Raw genomic sequence first — 27,172 nt, forward strand, 5'->3', positions numbered from 1 at the left:
TTGGAAGCCAGGTAATTATCATCAATAGAAGATAGGCTTACCTTTGGGCAGATGAAAAAATCATTTAGGTAAACTTTCTGTACCTATATTACAAACAAATAAAATTTTGCTGCTACATTTTTAAGTCATTTGCTTGTGATATGAGTATGAAATTTACAATTTTTTAAAATAGCTGATATTTTCAATTTTTTAATGTAAGAAAAAGAGGAAAAGATGGAAGGGAGAAGAAAAAATAATACATCTGTATGCCAAAGTCAGCTTGCTAACCAAAAGTTGAGACAAGTTATCTAAAACTGTGGATTATAAATGTTGATTCTATATACAGATGTTGCTTATGTAAAGCCCTCGAGAGGTCCATTGCTTTGTTTTTCGAAGGTAAATAACATATTTGCCTTTAATGTGGAAATACGGATGATATTCATATTAGAATCTTCCACTAAGTTCTTGGCTCAAGATTTGTCACCACTAGTTTTCCCTGTGAGACTAGGTTAGAAGTATCAGTGCTAAATATAAATACAGACAAATAAGCAAAACACTATATTTCTCCAATATCACAAGGTTTTGTTTCCCAATCACACAATAAGCAGAGAACTATTTCTCTTTTAAAAGTTCCAACTGAAAACCTCTTTAGGGCATTGGATGCCAACTTATTAGTATTTCCATTTACTTATTTTGAAGCATTATTCTTAAAACATTTATATTGTTAAAGACTTTCTTAAAAACAATCTTTAATCTGAATTTTTCAATTCTTTTTAGTAGTCAAATTAAAACATACATATGCACACACACACACGCACACAAACACCAGCAAAGCATTAAAATTCATTTTCTAATACTGCACCACATTCTATAAAGTGGCACTAATTACATTGGGAATGGAAATTAATTGAGAAGCCCTGACTATCTTTGCATAGCTACTTGTACTTATGTATTACCTTTGGAGATCATTCTAAGTGAGCAGTTTTTTCACACTGTCTTTACATTTCATGACCTAATATGAACAAATGTACGTGTAATTTGCCAGTGCATCACCACTGAAACGCTGTGAGTCAATGTAGCCAAAGTACATAAAAAATGAAATATAGTTATTTACCAATTATCTTACAGCAGAAGAGTAAGCAATGTTTCAATACAAAGTGTAACTGATTCCTAATTAATGTACTTTCACAGAAAGGCTATAGTCCATAACTTCATTAAATAGTAAAAACACTAATAACTATTCATAAGAAAAGAATTAGCATACACTATATGCTTATTTACTTTCTAATCTGTAAATGTTTTAGGCTCTGGTCTATGGAAAGGATGCACAGTCATTCAGATGTTCCTCAGGGCACGGGAAATTTGCTCTGTGATGTCAAATAGGAGGGGGACATAAAATACTGTCTATTTGATATTTGATGTGCTCTAGAGGGCTTGGCCCAGTTCTTGGACCATTTCCATTACAGGGGTGTAGTAGAGAAAATATCCAAGTCTGTGAACTGAGAGCACATTCACTGTTACGTATACTAAGGCTTATTAGGGCTCCCATGGAGGATGGAAGAGAAGAAATGATAAAGTGATAGAGCATAAGGGAATAGGATCTATTTACTACATAATGGAAGAAATGAATGAAGAGTGTAGATTCTAATCATGAATGCTGATCTACAGACTGATCAAGCATTTCTGTTCAAGAGGGGTCCAGGAGATAAAGGGATGGGTAACATATATCTCTGTATTATGAAGAATTGAGCAAACAAAACAAAAGACACATACAAAAAGAGTATAATGAGGCTTACTACAAAATATTTACATGAAGTTACCAAATGTTAACAGTGCTAGAGTTGATTTTCCTATCTTTATACTGCCTTATTATAGAGCTTAGTAAAGATTTTATTTTTGGTTACTTATAACTTGGCAAAAAGGTTCAGATGATCTGCAAGTATTGGACTACACTGCAATTTAAAATATTTACATAAAATTGTACATGAAAATACAATCGTACAATATAATCAGTATAACTTGTGTCTGCTAACTTGTATTAAATAAATGCTAGGCAGGACACAGGCTCATCCACTACTTCCGTGCTCTTACCACAGCATGATAATTTAGGAAACAATCGTTAAGAAGACATGAAGGAGATACCTTTGGTGTCCTGTCCAAATTTCCTTTTCAGGCTGCTGTCTTCAACCCCAAACTTCTTGAAGTGTTAATGAATAAAAACTTAGAGCTTTCTACTTTTCTAGAGAATTTCCCTTGGTCCACTCAAAGGAGAGTCTTTGGCTCTTCCTTCTTGCTCTGCAGACCTTGGACAAAGATTAAACGCCAGATCCATTATCACAGGTGTGGATAACACTGTAGTGTAATTTGTGCTTCAAAATAAAGCTAGTTCCAGCTAAATTTTCACTATTTGTTAGCTTCTCCCCTGACCTATTCCAGCGCTGTCACTTGCCTTATCTTACATACGCTCCCCTAATAAGTAACAGGACAAAAATCACTTCATCTAGGATATTCCACCTAAAAATGGGCTTAGTCCTAGGAAGCAGGCTCTAAGAATGACATCTGGATTTGGATCATTTACTGATTTATGAACTTGAGTACCCCATCATTATGGCAGGTGAAGGATTGATGGACCCTGTCATGCTACAACTGTCATAAACTGGGATGAGATATAGGTGAATGAGGATACACTAGCTGGTGCAAAGTCTCCAGCATTTGAAAGGAGTTATGAGAAAAGAAAATACGAGAACTGTAGAGCTGAATGCCTGTCACTAAGCACTATTGAAATACTAAATGTAAAAAAAAAAAAAAATTAAAGCTAAAGTAAAGTTAGAAGCCTTTCTTGATAGCATTTAAGAGACTCTCATCCCCTGAAGTCCTAGGGCAGAGCCATTAAAGTTCAAGACCAGTATATAACTGTAAGAGTGGCAGAACTTAGAAGAGTATGAATTCTCAACCTCAGCAAGTCTTGTATACCAGACTTGGGCCCTGGTGTGAAAGTAATGAAACACAGATATTTTGAAAGAGGTATCCGTGTTGGTGCATTTAAGAATCTTAAATCTTGAGGTTCTGCTAAACTCTCAAGGCCAACTCCCTATTCTTGGTAGATAGACCCCTTTCTTAGGTGCTTGCTTAAAACAATATAAGAGCCTCAAATGAGGCAAGAATGTACAAGACAATGATTATCCTTTTCAAGCTGTGCCCCCAACTGCCCTCCTGTCCAAGAGACTATATTTTTTCAGTTTTATTGAGATATAATTGACATATAACATTGTGTAAATTTAAAATGTACGATGCGATGATTTGATATGCATAAATATTGCAAAATGATTACTGCAATTAGATTAGTTAACACATCAATCACGTAATTATATGTTGTGTGTTGTGAAAATGTTTAAGATTGATGTTAGCAACTTTCAAATATACAATACAGTATTAACTCTAGTCACAATACTAAATATTAGATCTTCATAACTTATTCATCTTATAAGTAGAAGGCTGTACCTTTTAACTAATATCTCCCTACTCTCCCAGTACTTGACAACCACCATTCTATTCTTGGTTTCTGTGAGTTCAAATTTTTTAGATTCTACATATCAGTGAGATCAAACACTATTTGCAATAGATTCTTAATTAGGTTAAAATCTCAATATAAGTCAACCAGAAGGTGGTGGACCTAATCAGGATGAAGAGGTTTTATCTATCAAAGGAGCTTCAAGCTCTGGATAATATGTGCCGTCAGGAAATGAGAAGCAGGCCTAGATGGTATCATGAGGGTGCCTCCAGTGGACAGAATATAAAGCTGGGCAATAGATAGTTTGTCTATATTGGGGCAATCTCGGTGGCAAAGAATTTAACACTCTCACAGAGGATGATCTGAATGCTTAGGAAAAGCATTAGTTTTCATTAATAGAGTAGAGATGCCAGAGATGCCTTGATAATATATTGATAAATAAATGAAAATGACCAGAAAAAATGGCATGCTAGAATGGGTTTACTATAGCATACCAGAGATGGTACTAATCATCAGGGACATGCAATTCAAAACCACAATGAGATATATCTCATACCTGTTAGAAAGATTATTATCAAAAAGACAAGAGATAAATTCTGGTGAGGCTGTAGTGAGAATGGAATACTTGTGCACTGTTGGTGGGGATATAAATTGGTGCGACCACTATGGAAAATGATATGAAGTTTCCTCAAAAAAAAAGGTGGGGAGTTCTGGTCAAGCATAGTAGGTAAATGCTGTTTTCACCTCCTCTCATGATCACATTAAAATTACAACTAAATTATAGAACAATAAACTTGGAGAAGCACCTAAAGTCTAGCTGAAAATATCACCTATAACTAAAGATTTAAGAAGCGGCCACATCAAAACTGGTAAGAGGGGTGGAGACATGAAACAAGCTGGCCCCACACCCAGGAATGGTGGTGGAGCATTGAGGGGCCTATATTGGCTGCTGAATTTCCCCTGAAGGAGTGAGGGGCACCAGGCCTACATTGGGGACCCAGCCCAAGTTTCCAGTGCCAGGAATGGTTTGATATTTATAGAGTATTTGTATCGTCTCATTTGGGCTGGTCTGAATGAGGATAATAGGGTTGGGACTAGTTGAATGCAGGTCTGGAACAATCAAACTTACAAAATCTGGCTATAAAAATCAGTGGGGATTCTGACCATCAGGTGAAACAGAAGGAACTCAGAAATCCAGACATTCCTTTAAAGGGCCTGTGCACAGACTCACTAACAGACACTCACTCTGGGCTCTGATCTAGGGGCAGCAGCCCCAGGGGTGTCAGAGACAGGACTGAGCTGTGTGGCTTTGGGTAAGGGCTGAAGGGATGGCAGTCCTTTGTTGGGCCCTCCTCCTGTGCAGTCCACAGGGGGGCATCATCTTGCCGGTCTTGAGTCCTTCCCCCATATGGCTAATTCTGAATCTACATTGGTCCAGTAAGATCGCTCACTCCGCTCCGTGATTCCTTGGGACCCACCCCACCCAACTCTAAAATTGCTTGAGGCATATTCATGGCTGAGTAACCATCCCCACCCAGCCCTCTTGGCAGGAGGCTCTGTTAGCAAAGATCAACAGGCCTCGGCTCTAGTACCACTGGAGACAATCCCAGTGATGGGCAAACAGCCATGGCCCTAGCTGCAGTATTTCTTAAATAAATCTTGGGTGTCTGAAGGTCAGAGGCATGCAGTGTCCAGCCTTGTGTGATGTGAGACTTTTGCAAGAGGCTACAGGCTCAGCATTAGCACCAAATCTAAATCTGTATTGGCTGGGTGAAATCCACTCATTTTACCATGGTGACTCTCAGACACCCTGCCCCATCCAATGCACCAACTTATACAAAGGACGCTCCTGGAGCTCCTGGTGTAAGTGATCAGGTAGACTGCTCCACTGGGCCACACAGGACATCTAATATATAAGACCACCTGGCCGAGATTGGGAGACATAAAAAATCTATCTAATACATAGAAATGAACACAGAGAGGCAACAAAAAATGAGAAAACAAAGAAACTTGTCCCAGATGAAACATAAAAAGAACTAAACAAAATAGAGACAAGCAACCTAATAGATACAGAGTTCAAAACACTGGTTATAAGAATGCTCAATGAATTTAGGAGAAAAATAGATGATCTCAGTGAGAACTTAAGTAGAGATATAGTAAACATAAAAGAAGACATAGAAACCATAAAAAGAACCAATCAGAAATGAAGAATACAAAAACTGGAATGAAGAATACACCAGAAGGAATCAACAGTAGGTTAAATGAAGCAGAGAATCAAATCAGCGAATTGAAAGACAAAGTAGCAGAAAACACCCAAACGGAACAACAAAAAGGAAAAAGAATAAAAAAATATGAGGAAAGTTTAAGGGATCTCTGGAGCAACATCAAGCATACCAACATTTGCATTATGGGGAAACAGAAGAAGAGAGAGCAAGGGATTGATACTCTATTTAAAGAAATAATGATGGAAAACTTCCCTAACCTGGTAAAGAAAATAGACATAAAAGTCTGGGAAGTGCAGAGAGTCTCAAATAAGAGGAATTCAAACAGGCTTGCACCAAGACACATCATAATTAAAATGCCAAAGGTCAGAGACAAAGAGAGAATCCTAAAAGCAGCAAGAGAAAGGCAGCTAGTTACTTATAAGGGAACTCCCATAAGAATGTCAGCTGATTTCTTAAAAGAAACTTTGTAGGCCAGAAGGGATTGGCATGAAACACCCAAATGATGAAAAACGAGAACCTAAAACCAAGACCACTTTACCCAGCAAGGAGATCAATTAAAATTGAAGATGAGATAAAGAGCTTTCCCAACAGAAAAAAGTTAAAGGAATTTATCTCAACAAGCCGGTATTACAAGAAATGTTAAAAGGACTTCTTAAAGAAGAAGAAGGGGGAAAGAACATAAACATGAATAATAAAGTGGCAATAGTATGTACCTATCAATCATCACTTTGAATGTAAATGAATTAAATGCTCCAATCAAAAGACACAGAGTAGCTAAATGGATAAGAAAATAAGACCATACACATATGCTGTCTACAAGAGATGTACTTCAGACCGAAAGACACACAGAGACTAAAAGTAAAAGAATGGAAAGATATATCATGCAAATGGAAATGGAAAAAAAAAAAAACGCTTGGGTAGCAATACTTATATTAGAAAAAATAGCTTTAAAGCGAAAGCTATAATAAATGACAAAGAAAAACAGTACATGATGATAAAGGGATCAATCCAACAAGAGGATATAACCATAACAAACATTTATGCACCCAACATAGGAGCACCTACATATATACAGTAAATATTGACTGACATAAAGAGAGAGATTGACAGTAATATAGTCTTAGTAGGGAACTTTAAAACCCCCATTGACACCAATGGACAGATCTTCCAGATAGAATATCAACAAAGAAACAGCAGCCTTAAATGACACAATAGACCAGATAGATGACACTGATATTTTTAGAGCATTTTACCACAAAGCAGCATAATATGCATTCTTTCAAAAATTTATATGGAACTATAAAAGATCCCAAATAACCAAGCTTGAGAAAAATTATCAAAGTTAGAGATATCACACTAGCTGATATCAAAAAACAAACACATAGATCAATGGAACAGAATAAAGAGCCCAAGAATAAATCCATGCCTATAAGGTCATTTAATCTATAACAAAGGAGGCAAGAATATACAATAGGCTAAGATAATCTCTTCAATAAATGGTGTTGGGAAAACTGAACAGATACATGTCAAAAAATGAAACTGGACCATCTACTTATACCAAATGCAAGAATAAACTCAAAACAGATTAAAGACTTAAATGTAAGACTTGAAACCATAAAACTCCTAGAAAAACACACAGGCAGTAAACTCTCTTACACTGTTCTTTGTAATATTTTTTTCTGATACATCTCCTCAGGCAAGGGGAACAAAAGAGAAAATAAACAAATGAAACTACATCAAACTAAAATTTGATGTAGCACAGCAAAGGAAATCATCAACAAAATGAAAAGACAGCCTACAGAAAGTGAGAAGATATTTGCCTATGATACATCTGACAAAGGGTTCATATCTAAAATTAAACACACACACACACACACACACACACACACACACACACACACAACTCAACACCAAAAACACAAACAATCCAATTAAAAAATAAGCAGAAAATCTGAATAGTTATTTTTCCAAAAAGGACTTACAGATGGCCAATAGACTTATGAAAAGATGCTCAAGGTCACTAATCATCAGAGAAATGCAAATTAAAACCACAATGAGGTATCATCTCACACCTTTTGGAATGTCCATCATCAATAAATTAATAAAAAAGTGTCAGTGAGGATTTGCACTGTTGGTGGAGTTGCAAATTGATGCAGCCACTATGGAAAGCAGTCTGGAGGTTTCTCAAAAAATTAAAACTAGAACTACCATAAGATTCAGTAATTGCACTTACGGGTATTATAAAGAAAACCAAAACATTAATTCAAAAAGATATATGCACCCCTATGTTCACTGAAGCACTATTTACAATAGCCAAGATACAGAAACAATTTAAGTGCCTATCAGTAGATGATTGAATAAAGAATTTATGGTACACATATACAGGGAAATATTACCCAACCATAAAAAATGAAATCTTTCCATGTGCAATGACATGGATGGACCTAGAGAGTATTATGCTAAGTGAAACATGTCAGACAAAGACAAGTACCATAAGATTTAACTTATGTGTGGAATCTATGGAACAAAATAAACAATCAAAACAAATAAACAAAAGACTCATAGATACAGAGAACAAACTGCTGATTGTCAGATGGGAAGGAGGAGGAGGGCTGGGTGAAAAAAGTGAAGGGATTAAGAAGTACAAATTTGTAGTTACAAAACAGTCATGGGGATATAAAGTACAGCATAAAGAATACAGTCAATAATATTGTAATGGCTATGTATAGTGTCAGGTGGGTACTAGAGTAATTGGGGGATCATTCTGTAAATTATACAAATGTCTAACCACTATGCTGTACATCTGAAACTAATATACAGAAAATTAAAAATAGAACCATCATATGATCCAGCAATCCTACTTCTGGGTAGTTATCCGAAGGAAATAAAAACAGGGTATCGAAGATCTATCTGCAATGCCATGCTCACTGCAGCATTATTCACAATAGCCAAGACATGAAAACAACCTAAGTGTCCATCAATAGATAGATATATATAGAAAATGTGATATATATACTTGTATATATGTATATATCAATATGAATATGAAATTCATCCATAATAAAAAAAGAAAATCCTGCCTTTGCAACAACATGAATGGATCTTGTGGGCATTATGTAAAGTGAACTAAGAAAAAGAAAAACAAATACTGTCTGATATACAATCATGCTCCACATAACAATGTTTCAGTCTATGATGGACCACATATGCAATGGCGGTCCCATAAGATTATAATGGAGCCGAAAAATTCCTATCGCCTAGTGAGTTCTTAGCCATCCTAACGTAGCCCATCATGTATAGGTCTCAGTCTATCAATGATAATGTTTCACCTGGGGGGCACTCAGCTGGGTCTGGTGAGTTTCCCAAAGACATCTCTCCTTTCTAATCCAATGTTACCACTGAATTTACTCTTGTGATTCTTAAGATTTTAAGATGTTCTTCAGTGATAACCATCAGGAAACTTTGAAGAAAAAAAAAGAGTACTGTTTACAGACCTTGGAGGTACAAGACATGCCAGAGGGCACAAAGTCAGATGGAGGGTAAAGAGAGGAGGAGAGAGAAAGAGAGCAGGAGTGTCGGGGCCTGGGGCTCCGCTTTCGCTGGGGACAAGGGTAGGGGCCTAGGGTTGTGGTTTTGCAGACTCACTCTTTATTGGTAAATTTAAAACACAAGAATGAGAATTTAAAGCGAAGAAAGAAAAAAAAAAAAGAAGAAGCTCAAACAGTCAGTTATTAAAATCAACCAGATCTCTAAAATAAAGGATCCTAAGAAGGGGGAAGCAGCCTGGCCCTTTATCTAATCCAGTGTCTAGCAATGGGTTTATTGGAGATTGCCTTCCTTGAAGCAGAGCTATCTTTGAAATAGATACCTCTTTGAAACTGATGCCTCAAAGCTTCAGTCAGTCAAAGTCAGGCAATCAAAGCTTAAGTCAGGCACTTGCATTACAAAAAGAAAAGCCAACTATCAGGGCTTACACTACAATTTCTCATATGGTTGTGGTGATGCTAGTGTAAACAAATCTACTGGGCTTCCATCCTATAAAAATATAGCACATACAATTACTTAGGTAGGCTACACCACTTAAGTTTGTGTAAATGCACATGATGTTTGTACAATGATGAAATTGCTTAAAGATGCATTTCTCAGATCTTATCCCCCTAATTAATGGTGCTTGACTGTATGTGGAATCTAAAAACATTGAACTCAGAAACTGAGAGTAGAACAGTAGTTGTCAGGGGCTGAGAGGTGGGAGAAATGGGGAGATGCTGGTCAAAAGGTACAAACTTTCAGTTATAAGATGAGTAAGTTCCAGGGATCTAATGTACGGCTGGTGACTATAGTTAACAATACTGTATTGTATACTTGAATGTTGCTATAACAATAGAGTTTTAATATTCTCACCATAACAACAACAAAATGGTAATTATGTGAGGTGAAAGATGTATTAACTAATTTTATTGTGGTAATCATTTCACATTGTGTATATCTAAGGTGTACAATGTGATGACTTGATCCACGTATCAAAAGCTAACTGTATCTAAAAAGCTAACTGTATTTATTCCTTGAGAAGGCCCAGAGGATAGTCCATTTACCAAAGCAATAAGAAGTATGTTGGTAAGGGGAAATAGTACTATTGAAAGCTCAGTATTAGCTTCTCTAAAGGCTAGAGCTAAAATACACGGATACAGAACTGAGAACCCTAGTACCTATGTGTACATATATGTACACAATATATATATAGATATACATATACATGTACACATACAAGTGCATGTACTTGTATGTGTATACATGTATGTGTATATATACACATATACATTACTAAGCATCTTAGTATCTATCTATATATAATATATGTATACTCACACTATTACTAATTCATCTACTCTTTCCTAGAAGGACTTAGGTGACCCTACAATGGAAAGGGGATATCCAGACCTTTTAAAGTGTGTCGGTAAAATACTTGATATTATTCTGATACACAGAGATCCAAAATACCATCCTGGCTCCCCATTAGAATATGGGCATACAGCGGTTAAAAATAATGAATTCATAACCCAAGTCTACCTGATAGTGTGTCCCCGAGGTCCACCGATCTACCCAGTAGACATTTTCCCAGTCCTGAATATATTAGGAACTCTTTATTCTCTGATTGCTCTTTAATAAGACATGGTTATTTTCTTAGAGATACAATGTCTTCTTGCATTTCTCAAGGGATTCTAATTTGAATTTTTAATGTCCTCTTTTAATGCCTGAATTATATGTTTCTCTCAGGGTCATTTGTTCTGTGTACTGACTTTGATCCATCTATTTCATGCTCATAGTTATTCTTAAATTTCTGATGATTATTAGCTCATATCTATGAATAAAAGACTAGGTTGATTAGGTATGTGGTATGAATCGTCTTTACGATTGTAAAAATATATCTCACAAAATAATCATTCCCTTGAATGAAACAATTCCCAACTTACTATAAGAGGAATTCGTCAATAGGCATCTCTAAAGGGTGCCTAGCCAATGAACAGGTAGGCAAACGAGTTCACAGTTGCTTTAAGACAGCATTATTCTGAAATTGTTTAATGTTGTAAAAGTTACATCTGTGCTGAGCTGTCTTCCTTTATTATTACATTTTTTGACTCTTGTATTTTAATATGGAAATACTTCAAGCTTAAATATTTCTTTAATGTAGCGCTTTGGAACTTAAACCCACAAAAGTGTCTTAGGGAGGCTATTGCTAGCAAAGCAATTCTACATATGGGGGAGGTGAAATGAGATTAGCCAAGGTATTTAAACTGCAGTTCTTTCAATATGCAGGTAACTACCTTAAAGCCATTTTCTAATGCTGTAAATTTTTAAAATTTGAATTTGAAGCTAGTTTTAACTTTCTTTAAAAGGAACTTAGACAGCTTTGATGGTTAGGATCGAGTTTTCTCTGATTTATTTTCCATCTCAAAATTCTTGATCTTTTGAATCCATTTTTCCAGAATGTTCTCCAAATTTTATCCCCTAATAACAACTTTAAATACAGCACTTTGCGTTAACCATTTTTATTGTTTCTTTTTTCTTTTTCCTTTTTTTTTTTTTTTAGCTTTTTCTATATGTGTTGAATCCAAAACCTTGAATCAGGATTCTAATGGCTTGTTTGCTTATAATTTTCAGTGCTCAGGGCTGATTTTAAATAAACTGAAATAGTCCACTTAACAATTATAGGTTGCAAAGATCTATATGAGCTGTTAAATGTCAGTAATAAGAATGAAATTTCCTAAGTAATTTAAAGGAATGTCCATAAATATTAGTATTAAGAAAAATATTTTTGGATATTATTTAAAACTATCATAATATTAGAAATTACAATTTTCCAGATACTCAAACTATAAAATATTTGAATACTTCTTTATCTTTTCCTAGTTCCATCAAATTGATTACTAACTGACTGAGCTTCAATTTAAGAACAGGATAGGTTGTTAGATAGTATTAATAATTTTCTATTTGTTAAAGCTTCTGGAATTCTTTAGTCTAAAAATATCATATATTTAATTTAATAGTGAACTATTAAATTGTTTGCTACTATTAAACAAAATCAAAACCAGAAAGATACTGAACTTTAAGTTGCTGTAAAGTGGTAACTCTCACCCACACCACAAAGTTCAAATTAATTTATTCCTCAATAGATCCTCATCATCCTTAATTAACGATTGTATAACTAAATGCTTATAATGTGTGCATATGTGAATTTTCACTGACAGAATACAGTTTTATATGTTTTATGTAATGATATTCTATTTAAAATTTCTTTTTAAAACTTAAAAGCTGGTGATGATACTTGGTTCCTCTCATTCTCACTTTCTTGACAGTAAATCAACCTGATGTTTACTTTGATTTGTTGCATGATATTCTGTTAGCTGCTCAAGAAATTAGTTATTTTTAAGCATTGGTTCTTCATACTAAAATCAAAATATAAAGCCTTTCAGTGTTACAATCATTATAGGAAAAATCATGAGTAGATCTTTGAGGGCCGAATTTTAATGTTTATCATCAACTTTTGTATAGCACATATGATGAGAAATTCACACTGCCTTCTAAAACAATCCATTAAAATCATATTCTGCATAAACAGCAGACTATCCTTGCAATTGAAGGATTAAGTATAAATATCTCAGAATTATACTTATTAAGCTAGTTTACGGAACTTGAATTTCTCAAGAGTTCATGAAAATCCTTGTCATATTAAAACAGGGGGATGCCTTTGCTAAATAAAGATATTTCTTTTTTCTAGATGTCATCACAAGAGTGAATTTATCAAGATCCCTTACACTTTACATTCTAAAAGGTAGAATAAGAATGTTAAGTGTGTGTTGACATACTTGAATTTCTAAAGGATTCTGAATGTGCAACTTAACTATTATCCTTTTTCCTTGTTAAGTAATTAAAATATGTCAAATGGTAGAGGATTGTTCTTTTAATGATGGTCCAGTGAATCTTTTTATTACACACATTTTAATGGAGTTTAAATTTAATACACTAGCTGTCTGATATGCAAAGAAAACAAACCTTCTTTGTTTTCAAAACAGGCCTCATCTGTCTATTTAAAGCCATTGGAAATAGAAGTGGAGTATAGATTTTGACTTATGGTTTTAACATATTTCCTTCTCTTTTGGTTTAAAATGTCTTCCAGGTAACTCAGTTTCTTTCAGGTAAATGCTAATATCCAATTGCTATTCATGGAGATATAATCTGTACAATTGGGGAAAGGGAGTGTATGCCTTGTTGGTTATGGGTAGTTGACTTCTTAGGTGTATGTAAAACTTTTTGTGTTACTCTCCTTTTCCACTGGTCTTTATGGAGAATTGTCTTTTTTATTTTATTTTATTTTATTTTATTTTATTTTATTTTATTTTATTTTATTTTAATTTTATTTATTTTATTTTATTTTATATTTTATTTATTTTTTTGCTGGTATTACAGAGCCTCCAAATGATGCTTCTACTATCATACCTCTAGCCCACTCTGACCATTTTGTAACTTTACAGTGGAGTTACTTTGACTCCTTGGCCCTAATAGCAAAACTGCTGACTTTATTAAGCTATCTTCTGCATTTTCCAAGGAAGAGTAAGAACTTATGGAGCCAAAAGAGGTCATAAGTGCAAGACCCGGTTTTCTCATTGCCCAAACATTAACAACTTGGGGAGCACAGCTTGGCCATGCAAAGGCAGCTACTGCTGATTAACTTGTAGGTTTCACACTTGCTAGTTTAACAACCATTACTCCTCAGCCTTCTTGTTTTCACATGGGTCACCATGTCTGAAAATCTTCTCTGATGATTACAAACTGAGGTATTTGGGCTTTCCCTTCTCCTAATGGCTTATTTTGCATTAATACTAAGATTTCTCTCAGTGTTGGGAGACACCTAAGCATGATTATTTGTTTTTCTGATATCTTGTTCCCAGTTTTTATTTCTGCATTAGGATAGTATAGGTGAACTATATTTACTTTTACAGTGTTAATAATAAGTATCTTCACCTTATATGCATCTGTAAAAAAAATCTCTAAATAATTTGAAAATATGAACTTATCTGTATGACTAATTACATAGGACTTTTATATATCTTTTGTCATTAAAAACAAAATTCTAAGCCTATTTAACTTACTGTAGATGTCTGCCAAATAATCTGTACTCTCTTTATGTCAACAGACAGAATTTTATTTTATTAGTTCTTTATGATATCTATTCTAATAGCCACTACGTTAGTTAGGATTCTGTAGAAAAATGAAACCAAGGGAAGGAGAAGAGTAAGAAGTGAAGGAAAGAGAGAGGGAGCCAGGGACAAGGAAGGAGACAAAGTGAGAGGCAGAAAAGGAGATGGATTTATCTTAAGGAATTGGCTTAGACGATCGAGGGAGTTGGCAAGTCACGAAGCTGTACGAAGACCAGCAACCAGCAAACTCAGTCAAGAATTGATGCTTGTCTAAGTTAGAATTTTTCTCTTCTCCCAGGAAACCTTAGTTTTTGCTTTTAAATCCTTCAACTGACTTAATGAGGCCTAACCACATTATAGAAGGTAAATCTTTCCTTAAAGTAAACAGATTGTAGATATTAGTCACATCTACAAAATAGCTGTAGTTCACATCAACACCTAGATTAGTTTGGTTAAATTACTGATATTATGGCCTAACCAAGTTGACACAGAAAAAAAAAATTACAGCTATGAAATATAATAAAAGTATGCAATTTCAAGTGCCTATTTCACCTTTTATAAATTCTAAATACCAATATACTAGATAATATTATGATCTGTGCTTGCTTAAAAGTTTTTGAAATAAAATATATATTTTTCTACGACACCAAACGCATTAATATTCACATACAAAATGATAAAATCAAAATAATTATGAAGTAAGTCATAATTTATTCTTTCAATTTAATATAATTATTTGAAATTATTTATTATTTCAATTATTAATTCTTAATTATTTCAATTTAATATAATTATTTGTGCTATTTTGACACAATACAAAGAGTAGATAATTGATATATAATAATATAGAAAATTATGTCTCATTTAGAAAGAGTTTTAATAGTTGAGATAAATTTCCTCAAATGTTCAATTTTCTACATTGTGGGATTTCAAAAAACTCAGACAAATATGCTCGAACTATTCTGTTCATTTTATCGTTTCTATGCTCCAGTTTACATATGATCATAATTACATCTCATATTGATTCTGTACCTCAGACTTAATCTAATGTACATTTTTACTAATCTCATTTTATAGGAATGATAATCTTATGTTCCAAAATAAATACTAGGACAGAAGAATCTGATACTTCTGAAAATAGGACCAATTCTTTGAAATTAAATTTGTCCTCAGAAATTTAGGACATATAGCAGATAACATTCATAGAGGGAATTTTGCATAACTACATAGAGGGAATTCTGAAGTGGTTTAAGGCAATAATCAGTTAGAATTTGTTAGACATTGAATGTGAGTACATTATTTACGTATCTGATCGAATATTTATTTTTATCATTTTATCTTTGTTCTTAAAGACTGAGTAGGTATATATAAGAAATTGTTGTTAATAAAAAAATAAAGTTAAATGTAAGATGCCAACAAAAATAAAACATAACAAACCATGAAAAATTCTATAGTGAATTATGACTATATAGATATTTTTCTTTTTTTATCTTCTTTTCAAAATTATATACAAATCATATTGTGTTATTCTAACTCTGGTGAGAATAAATAGAAAGTAACAAGCAAAGCTTGAACATAAATAAAGAGATATAAATAGAAATGAGAATGTTGAAGTGTGGAAACATCAAGAAAAAAAAATTAAATTTAAAATCATAATAGAATCACGATTTCTGCTGCAGGATTAAGTAACCACAGAATGGTAGACCATATCCTAGAGAATGACTGTAAATCCAATTATATCCAATAATCTATTTTAATGTGATGGAATATTATGTTCTATCCTGGTGAATAGGTGGATGAAAATTCCCATCGCTGGTGAGAACAGGCCAAATTTACAGTGTAGTGAGCCCAATTCAAGGAATAGGGAACTGCACATATTCTTCTCCAGACAAAACAGAAATAGCCAAAACAGAAAAAGCCCTGGCTGACCTTGAGCCTGTGCAAAATTGTCTACTTGGAGTAAAAGGAATTTCAGCTCTCTTAGGGCTGCAGCCATATCTGTTTAATTTGACATTTATCATCAGCTAACAGAAGAATGTCTCTTGCATTGAAGGTGATAAATAGAACTTATATTTTAATATATTACTTATTTGTATTGTTTATTGACCATCTGTACTAGAATTTAAGCTTCATAAGGAAAGATATTTCTTCCTTCTTTTTTGCTTACTACTGTATCTGCAGCTCTTACAGCAATATCTGACCTAGTAAGTCCATAATAAATATTGACTGATTGAATGAATTCATGCAAAAAATATAAGAATTTTTAAATCAACAGTCTCAACTCATAAATATGTCAATAACAGTGCCTATTTTCCTTAAAAAAAAAAACAACTTTTTTGTTTCATGAGCATAGTAAAATCTACCTTATTGCCCTTAGATAGATATATTTTAATACAGTGTAGAGAATGTTACCATATACTGCAGAGTAAAGCCTGAATAGATGGAAGAACTTCTAAAGGAAACTAAATAAAATATGAAAAAACTAAAAACTTCTCACATTTACTTTAAAATTATCTGTATGTTTTTCTCACTATACCAAGAATATTAAGTTAAAGGAACACTTGGCATAAACCTAGTCAGTGATTTCTAGCTAATTTAGTTTCCACTCTTGATTTGAATAGTTTCTAGATTATGTATGGAATATATAACTTGTCACCAGGAAGCAATCTTGAGGGTCCTGTAAGTACAAAGGAATAAATGTTATTGTGATTCTGATGACTCTATAAGCACTGGAAATTTGCTGCCATTGTAGCACTTTACATATATGTAGAGATTTGAGCAATAATTATATTATCACACATATATTTGCAATCAGAAAAAAGATAAAATTTAATTAATTTCACAAAATAATAGTTTTACATTTTCCAAAATTTTTGATTTTGTTAAGTATATAAGCAGTTATGTAACAAAACATGAATAACAACTGATTATATTTATGACAATATGATTAAACAAATAAAATACTTTAAAATATTTCTAAAATAGAACTTTTGAAATTAACTGATAAAAAAGGAATACACATAGTTAAAATATAAAACTATTAAATAAATAATGGTTTTAACTTATTAAAATAAAAGAAAAATAAATGACTGGTGCATTGTTGATGCAATTAACATATAAAATATGATTAGTGGTGCTTTGCCTATGTCTAGCTGAAAACCTTCAAATAATTTTAAAAGTCAAAGAAAAACAGCAATTGGTTTCTGAGAAAAGGGAGAGAATTAGCAAAATATCTGAACATATTAAGAAAATTACTAGGAATGGCACTTCCAGCCATGATGTAGTAATACGAATCTGATTTATGCTCCTGCCTTAAGCAATTAGAAAACTGGACAAAATACATGAAACGAGTTGTCAGCCATTAGGCTAGTGCTAACTCACAAAAGTAATGTGTGAGAAAAGAAAAAGAAAAAGAAACTAGATGAACACTAAAATGACTTCATATTACAGAGTGAAGCCACAGTGCAGAGAGGAACAATCCAGAGTCAAGTAGTCCAGGTAGGTTGAGAAGACAAACCAGAGTGTCCAGAGAATACAAAGTGGCTAGGATTTGTGAGACAAAATGCTGAAGATTATTCTGTTCTGTGAGAGATCGCTTCAAGATTTAGCTAAAGGAAAATTTGTAAATTTGAAGAACTAGTAATAAAAACTATTCCAAATAAAGTAGAAGGAAAAATGACTGAATGAAGGGAATACAACATCAGTGAGCTCTGAGACAGTTTTAGATGGAATAATATAAATGCTGTTGGAGTACCAAAAAAAGAAGTGATCACTTAAAAAAAAAAAAAAGTGATACACAAAGAGCATGAAATAGGGAAAAAATGTTAAATATGACTTTAAGACAAATTTTTAAATTTTCTCTGTGAAAGTTACTTATAAAAATGAAAAAACAAGGAACATACTGAGAAAAGATTTGAAAAACTTACATAAGATAAAGAACTTGTATTCAAAATATATAAAAGGACAAAGCTTGAAGTAGGAGTCATTAGGTTTAGAAAGCTATGGAACTAATCAGGCAAGGTGGTTGGCTAACATTAGACAGGCGAATTTTTGATAGAACCATATTCTAGACTAAGCCATTCTTCTATTTCTACACCTTAGTGAGATTCTTTCCCTCTCTCTTTAGGAGAGATCTTGCTCCTGGCTTCATCCTCTATAGGATAGTCTTGTTGGTACTGCAAAATGCCATTGCTCAGCTGATCCTGTCTCATTTCCATGTGATGGGTTTTGGGAACGTAGCCCCCTGGTTAGTCCTGTCCTCCAATCCTGCCTCTTCCTCACAGCTCCCAAACTATAACACTTGTGGAAATTATTAAAGACAAATCAAATGAGAACAGATAGAGACTGCTTATTCAGAACTTGCTATAAAGAAGGAATCAGCCGCTATCACTTGAACTTGGCAGAAACTTAAATGACAAATAGTGAAGTGGAAAAGCCTTGTAGTAAAAAAGGAAGGTTTCAGATATGCTCTAACTGGAGTTTTATGGCATAGGAAGCAGGTCATCTTATGTGACTGGTTTGGGAAAATACTTAGCTGGTTCTGAGTTGGAAATGGGTGCAAAAAAATAGGGAAGCCAGCAGTCATTGAGTAAGTCCTGAGCTGATGCTACAGAGGTTGGGGGATGAGGGTTTTATTGTCATAGACGGTGTGGCTACTGTGTGTTTGTATATTCAATTTCTCACACAAAAGACTTTTAACCTTTGGACGACTTCTTGGAAACTCAGAGTAATTTTCTTAAAGTTTTGTTACCAGATGGTTAGTCAATTGAGAAATTACTGTATTGCAATCCAACAGCTGCCTCTGGGCAGATGCATAACTTACTGAATAAGAGAAAAAAAAAAAAAAGGAGTGTTGTAAATATATTGAAAATTGTCTGTGGGAATATAATTTATCTTATTTTTTAAGAAAGATCTTTAATGTGCATATGTTTCTAAGTTTAAAATTCACTTGAATTCATTTCATTGAGGTAGGAAAAAACTAACCTGAGATAAAACTCTAGTTTCACTTGTGTGAGAAGTAAGAGAGGACCACCTTTTAAAATAATGTGCCTCAAAATTTTTAGAGAATGCAGACATAGATATTTGAGATATCTTATTCTAGATTTAAGAAGTTAAAAAATATAATTTAAAGGAAAAGTAGAAATATTATGAACAAAGTATGATCATAGACTAGATATAGATGACCTAGAAAATATTTGTGTTATACAAAATTTCAAAATGTCAATGTTTTGAAAAGAAATTAGGAAACCATGAGCGTTTCAAAATGATGTAACTAATAAGAATTAGCAAACTTCTACTGACAAGGAACTTAAAAGATGGTTTATTAAAATGTTATGAGTTAAATTTAAATAATAGTCAAAAAAGTTGACTGTTATTTGGCAGATGGATGATTTTTAATTCATACAGATCAGGTTTAGTCCAGAGTCTGTCATATCTTCAATACTTGAGCTTCAGTTTTTCAATTTTCTCTAAGCTTCAATTTTCACACATCTAAAAATGATATGATGATGACTATCTTACAATTCTAGATTTCAATGAGATAATACATGGAAAAACATCTAACATAATGCCTGTAGTATTTGTATTTCTCCCCTGAATATCTCTCAGATGTGTTTATTTCCCCATTTCTCTATATTTCCCTCACAACCCCACAGTGCCAACCAGCTCTCCTTAGCCTAGACCATTGCAATAGCCATAATCTCATCTTCCTTACTTCAATTTCTTCTCCAAAATGGTTCTTTTAAAGAATTTACATCCAATTTTATCACTATTCTGCTTAATTTCCTTAATATTGTCCTTAGGATAAAGCCTAAAGCTATTAACAAAGCCTGGAAGGTCTTGCATGATCTAGCCCACACCACATTTTCTAGTTTTTTATGCTCCAGTGATAACTGAATTCTTTCTTCAAAGGTGTTTCATTCTTTTCTATCTCAAAGTATGTACACTTATTATTCCTAAGATCTGAATATTGTTTTTCCTTCTAACTGTTGCTCAACTTTTAAAGTTAGACTTATTTGCTATTTCTTCAAAGAGCTTTCAAGACTCTTCAGACCAGTATTAATGTCCCTACTATATTTTTACATAATATCCTAACTTCACAAAATTGATCATACTCCTGACCATCATTCAGTTGGCTTCCCTTTCCTCACTTCCCTATCATGCCAGATAACAACAAAAGCAGCCCATTTTTGCTAACAATGAAAATTGAAATTTTTAATCATCTACATATTAAGTTGTATTATTTTTTAAAAAACTACATGCAACTAGAAAAATCTTAGTAGCCAATGACTTAAATTTCTGTACATTTCTCTTTAAAGATCAAATAAGACAACTTAAAGTAAGTCTCTGTGTGTGTGTGTGCGCGCATATGTGTGTGTTTACTCTCTGATCATGACATGAAAATAGCCTGCTAAAATATTTCACTTTAAAGAACCACAGAACAGACATTGGAAGAATGAAATGAATTCTCATTTTTCAGACTTTTGCATAATTGCCTTTGGAATCATTGACAGCAGCAATATCTTTCATTTCTCCTATCTAAGAGCAAAACACCATTTCTCAGTAAAAAAGCCTTCAGAGAACTCATATGTCTAAGTATATTTGATAGATAAATGAATAACATCAAAACTAATGCTCTGCTTAATGGATGTACAACTTTTCTAGCATCCATTCATTTGTATGTGAATACACCATAAGGGTAGGTGGTCTTCCAGTCAATTATACTTCAGCTGAGCATGACATGAGGAGTACACAAAAAATCAACCTCCTTGAGGAAGGAGTAATGGAGAACAACAGGACAGATAATCATGAGGGATTAGAACACTGCCTCATAAATCTGCAGCAATGCTGACAAGATTTCAACTTTGAGAATGACAAACCTTTCCTCTTACTCATGCTGTGGGGAGAAAGATACTATGCTAATGGACTCATTCTGCCAAAGCCATCATCTAACCAATACACAATTTTCAAAAGAAATATTTCTACATTGCTTTATATTCATCTACAAAATGATAGTGTTTTGGTCTTAATTCACACTATTCTCATGGGATTTGAATAAATTAATACAATTTTAGCTAAAAGTTTGCAGAAATTGCTAATACTATACTAGAAAATCACTTTACTTTTATAAATGCTTAGTCACAATTAGGATAAGTCTTCAGCTCAGGGAAAACATCAATATAATTGTAGCTCAAAGTACATATGCAAATCACTGGATTTGTAATCAGAATATATGTTGGTTAACTAACTGCAAGCAGTTAAAGATCTAATCCTGAATTCGAGCTTATGAAGTAAGGAAAATTTGACAAGGAGCCAGTGTTTTCCAGACCATGCTATTATTTATGCATCTTATCTTATTAATTTATACAACTGTGATAACAATTAGCCAGTCATTCACCAGTTTTGATTAACAGTGTATTAAATGTCAATGGGGAAAAAAAAAAACCCAGAGTCAAACAATATAATTGTAATTTTTAAAAGTACTCATATGTTTCACACTCTGTCTTTTGAAAAGGTACTAAGCAAAATTAAGACATTAAGAATGATTTAATTTTAACACTTTGATTGAACAACAGAATTCAAACTTTTAGTTATTTAAAAACATAGTATCTAATCACAAATCATTCATACAGAATTGAACATAAGTCTACGGCCATGCCACTCTGAACAAGCCCAATCTCATCTGATCTCAGAAGCTAAGCAAGGTCGGGCCTGGTTAGTACTTGGATGGGAGACCACCTAGGAAGACGAGGTGCTGTAGGCGTAAAAAATAAGGGATTGTAAGCTGACAAAGTCCTTGCAATCTGTGCGGTCAACCAAGGGTTGCCTCGCCTAAAAAAATAAAAAATAAAAAGAATTGAACATAAAACCTATGGAGACAGAAAATAGACGTGGTAATGTAGTTCTGGAGGTGAGAATAAGGACTGACTATAAATGGGCACAAGACTTCTTTTCTGGAGTGTTGGAAATGCTTACAAACAGATATTGGTGATGTTTGCACAACTCTGTTAAAGTACAAAAAAATCACTGAATTGTACACTTAAAACAAGTAAATTATATTTCAATGAAGCTATTAAAAAATTAGAGCATTTTAACAAAGGCATCTTGTCTTATAAAAAGGTTTGTGGATGTTGAGCTCTCCTAACAGCATGCATTACTTTTCAATCTCATGACTGATGGAGATTTTCTCTGACTCTGCAAGGATAGGTAGGTTAATAGAAAGCCGATTTAGATGAGAACCGTTATTCTTCAGTACACCTGAAGAACAGTACGTAATATTTTTTCAAATACATTATTTTAAAAAAAATATTGAAAAGATTTTCGATGATCTGCTACTGAATAATAATATCAAATATGGAGATTTTATAAATCTTCATGTTAATTGAAACTACAGCCAGAGCTGAAAAGCATCAATTTTGTGGTATATCAAAGTATACTATATACTATATACTGTACTATATCCTATATTATATATGCTACATATGTGGTATATGTAATATTCTGTGGTATATTATATATTATATTCTGTGGTATATAAAAGTATACCACATTTTAAAACAATTAAGAGCACATCGGAGTTTCAGGATTTATGAGCATTATATATCAACCCATATATGTAATTTAAATAAAAATACCCTAACATAATTTAATTTTTCAGAAGTTTTATAAATTTTTGTAAACAACTGATATCTACAAGAGAGAACAGTATTGATTATTAAATTATAAGCAGCAGTAGGATGTCTAAATGGCAAATTAGTAATCTCCATCTTAAATAGAATATTTAGAAATGTGTAGGATTCTCAATGCATAATAAAAGTGTTATTTTTCCCCTTAGTAATGTTTTCTTAAAGTAACACACATACACACACACACCTTATAAATCCTATGATACACAAAGATTTACAAAGGAAAGCAATGGTCCTATTGCCCCACTGCTCCTATCTCACCCACACAACATTTTTTTTAAAACGGTTATCTGTACCTGTTATTCGGTTGTTTACTTTCACAACCTTAGATTGTATGCTTATGGCACTATAAATTAATTCATTAACTGTGGATATTATCTATGGACTTCTGCCATTAGGGAGAATTTAGCATTTCAAAACTATGTATAACAGCATCTTTGTTCATGATCGCCCTCATTATTTTCACTGTTGTTACTGTCATTTTAATAAGGTCTTGAGAGAAAGAGGAAAAATCACATAATCTCAGTCCATCTAACTAAAATAGAATCAGAAATACAAGTGTCTTTATAGAGAGGCCTGTTCATTTCATTAACCCATTTACTTAATGTGCCCACCCTATTAGTGATTCATCACTCTTGTGTGTCACAGAGGAGTACATACTTCACCTAGGGTTGACTCTAGTCATCTTGTTTTTCACATGCTTCCACATATCCAGGCATAAGTCTTACATATTTTTCCTCCTTTAAGCCTCTTAAGTTACCTCTTTTTAGCTTTATTCACCTTATTAATCTAGTTCAGGTTTGAATAATCTTAATATAATGATAAAAATATTGAAGGTAACTTTTGCCAACCATTTCTAATAATGTCTGGTAAAAATATAATATCATAAGAAAATGCTTCACCCAAGTTTATTCATTCATTGACTTAAAGTTAAATAAATACTTGTAATCAAACAAGTGTGAACCATATAAATATTTATTGAGATATCAGATTGATACTGCATTCATTATCCTAAAAATGTATACAAACTTACAATATATAATTGTAAACTTTCCAATACCAGCAATAAATGTCTCTATTTGGCTCATTTTGTTTGCTGTCTAGATGACCCCTTCACCTCGAAAAGTGGATGGGTTCTAATTGTGCTGGATTCTATACTTATCAACTAGTAATTTCCCAGTATGTTCGAATGCCTTAGAATAACTTAGGAGTAAAGAAAATTACAGCTGTAAAAGTTTTCAGAAAACATTAGGCTATATTTAAATACCACACACTCATACGAAACAAACTTCTGGAATTACATCTGGCTTTTCTCATTTAACATATAAAATCTGTTATCAAAACACTTATAAGGACACCAATAAACATCACATAGTGCATAAATGAAGAGGGAAAGAAAGAAAAAAGTAGTCAGTGAGAGTGGGCAGATTAGTTGTGAAACTTCATTCCTGTTTCTCTTCCATTTGCATACAAATTGATCTGGAAATCCATCAGCTGACTCCATTAATGAGGTCAAGAACAACATGCAGACTTAATCAAACCCTGCTACAGCTATTGTGGTTAACTGACTCTAGGGATGAAAATTCCAAAATATAAAATCTTGCTTTCTATTGCATTTCCTTCCTTTCTGGAAAAGTTTCTACCATAAGATCATAATTAAATGTCATTTAGAAGTTCCCTCATTATTCATTTTACTCTCAAACTATTCATGTGTGTCATACTTGTCATTTTAATTGAACTTTGAGACATAACTGACATGGTGGAATTTGGAATGACAGTATAACATGAATGTATTATTTTAGAAGTTTGAACAAAAATCTGAGTCTTTGAACTGAAATTCTTGCTAAGGAAATAGAGAGGAAACATGAATACATTAAAATTTTCCCTCAATTTTCTGTCTTTATCATTTCTATGCATTTGTGTCATAGATATTCTTTATTTGAAGACACTATGTCAAATCATGTTCTGTAATATGAAAATTAATAAAAGCCACTTTCTACAATTTTCTTATTAGGTAAATTTTTTAAATATTGTATTATGTAGTTCAAACAGAATTTAAGTGCCTTAGCATATATTTACACAATGTGCAATGGAGTCGAATGAACAAAAAGGTTTGGTAAAGATGCCCAACACTGCACACTAGGTTTTCCTTTTTGACTCTAATGCTTCTCTGCAAACCCCAGGCAGTGTTTTGTTCTGTTTTGTTTTGCTTTTTTTTGCCATAAATTTTAATAATGAAACTGGCTCCATCTCCTAACAAGGTTTCTTTCTCTAGATATTTAGATGAATATATAATCAAATATATAATCTACCCCTAGCAGTCCTAACTATTTTTTTCAGAAACATGATATAATTGAATAAGATATAAAAGACTAGATAAATACATCCTTGGTCAATTTTACAGTATTTCTGACTTCTTCCTACCCAGCTGACACTTTACAATACTTTGTAATTAAAAGGTTTATATACTGGCATTTAAATAAGCCAAAAGGTATTATCTGAATTTGGATATCCATAAAATTTAATGCTTATAAACATTAAAGTTAATTTTAAAAATTTCTTCAGTTTACATTCAAATTATATTTCTAAATTTGAATCAGTAGCTAAGGACATCACTTTATTTTTTAATTAGTTTCTTATTTCTCCCAAACTTCTGATTGTTACTAAAGAAAAAGAAGGTGTCACATTATTTATAATCATGATTTTATTAGAAATGCTTGAAATTCATTGGCAAAAGACTAGTATAATAACAGTGATGAAGATATCAACACGCTTTATAAACTATCTATGTTTTCCACTCAGTATACTCTAAAGTCTTTCTTTAATTAAACATCTCCGGGCTAGAACTGCTTTGAGAATTTTTTGGTCTGTTTCTCATACCATTACTAGAAAATAAAATATTTGTTGATGTGATGAGAGTTCCAGTTGGGGGTTCCATGAAGTCATGTGTTACTAATATGTAAACAAATATCAGAAAAGAAATAGGCACCTGTATAAGGCTGCACTGTACAACAGCTGTGTCCCAATTAATGGACATGAATTGTCCATTTATTCTCAATCTGTGACAGATATTATTACTCTATATTATGATAGCCTGGAATCCTTTAGAGTGTAGCAGAATATGCCATCCCAAAATATCACTACAGGACTTCAGGACACGCCATTCCAAAATATTCTGCCTTAGTTATATTGACTATTTTGAGCTGTAGGCACTTGAAATATAACAAATGAAGGGAGAGGCTTTCTCTGGATTCCCCTTATCTGTATAAAGACAGACCCTTCAAAAGGAACTCAATTGTCATAGATCTCCTCCTTGGGAGTTCCATTAATCAGAGAAGATTGACTCTTATTACAGAAAATAAAATTAGAAGTTGATACCATACCCAGACAAACTTTGTCACAAACTATCATAACTCTCATCTATTCTTCTAAGGGCCCTTTTATCTTCTATAAAGTTCATTTCATTTTCTCTCTCTTAAGAGGCCTACATCCCCTCCCCTTTCCCTGTTAAGATGGTGTTTAAGTCTAAATTCAAATCCACCTAGGGGAGTTATCCATTTTTCCCTGGGTATCTCCCAGGTACACATGAGGTATACATGTTAATAGACTGGGTTTTTTTTCTTATTAATCTATCATTTATTATAAGGGTCTCAGCTTAAAAATCAGAAGGGTAAAAGGAAAATTATTTTTTCTCCCCTATATGTCCTTATATGAATTTAATTATAATGAAAACCACAATCTGATTACGAATTCAAAGTTTGATAAAGCACAGCTGTAGCTGCAAGGAATGAATGGCTATGCAAACTGTACTCAACACTGTTGTCTGTGGGAATGGTGTCTAATGAAGTCATACAGCTCATAATATGCACAACCCCTGTGACAGCCCTGAGAACGATGACATCATCTTTCTTGGAGAGAATTTTACAGCAACCCTTCCAGTCATTCTCTGCCTTATGATTTTGCTCCAGAAGGCTGACACTGATGAATGCCATTTCCAGGGTCCCATATTTTCTATCTTCCAGAGAAGGTCTCTAGCAGGAGATTGAAAGATCATGGTCGAGAAAGGTCAAGGTGCTA

At 33.3% G+C, this 27,172-nt stretch overlaps 1 pseudogene; it reads left to right on the forward strand.

Moving 5' to 3' along the window:
• The first annotated feature begins 22,054 nt into the window (after positions 1-22,054).
• On the forward strand, positions 22,055-22,173 carry LOC120588483 (uncharacterized; annotated as a pseudogene).
• Positions 22,174-27,172: the final 4,999 nt, after the last annotated feature.

The sequence above is a fragment of the Pteropus medius genome, unplaced genomic scaffold (assembly GCF_902729225.1).
Source record: "Pteropus medius unplaced genomic scaffold, Ma_sr-lr_union100, whole genome shotgun sequence".
In the NCBI taxonomy this organism is placed as follows: domain Eukaryota; kingdom Metazoa; phylum Chordata; class Mammalia; order Chiroptera; family Pteropodidae; genus Pteropus; species Pteropus medius.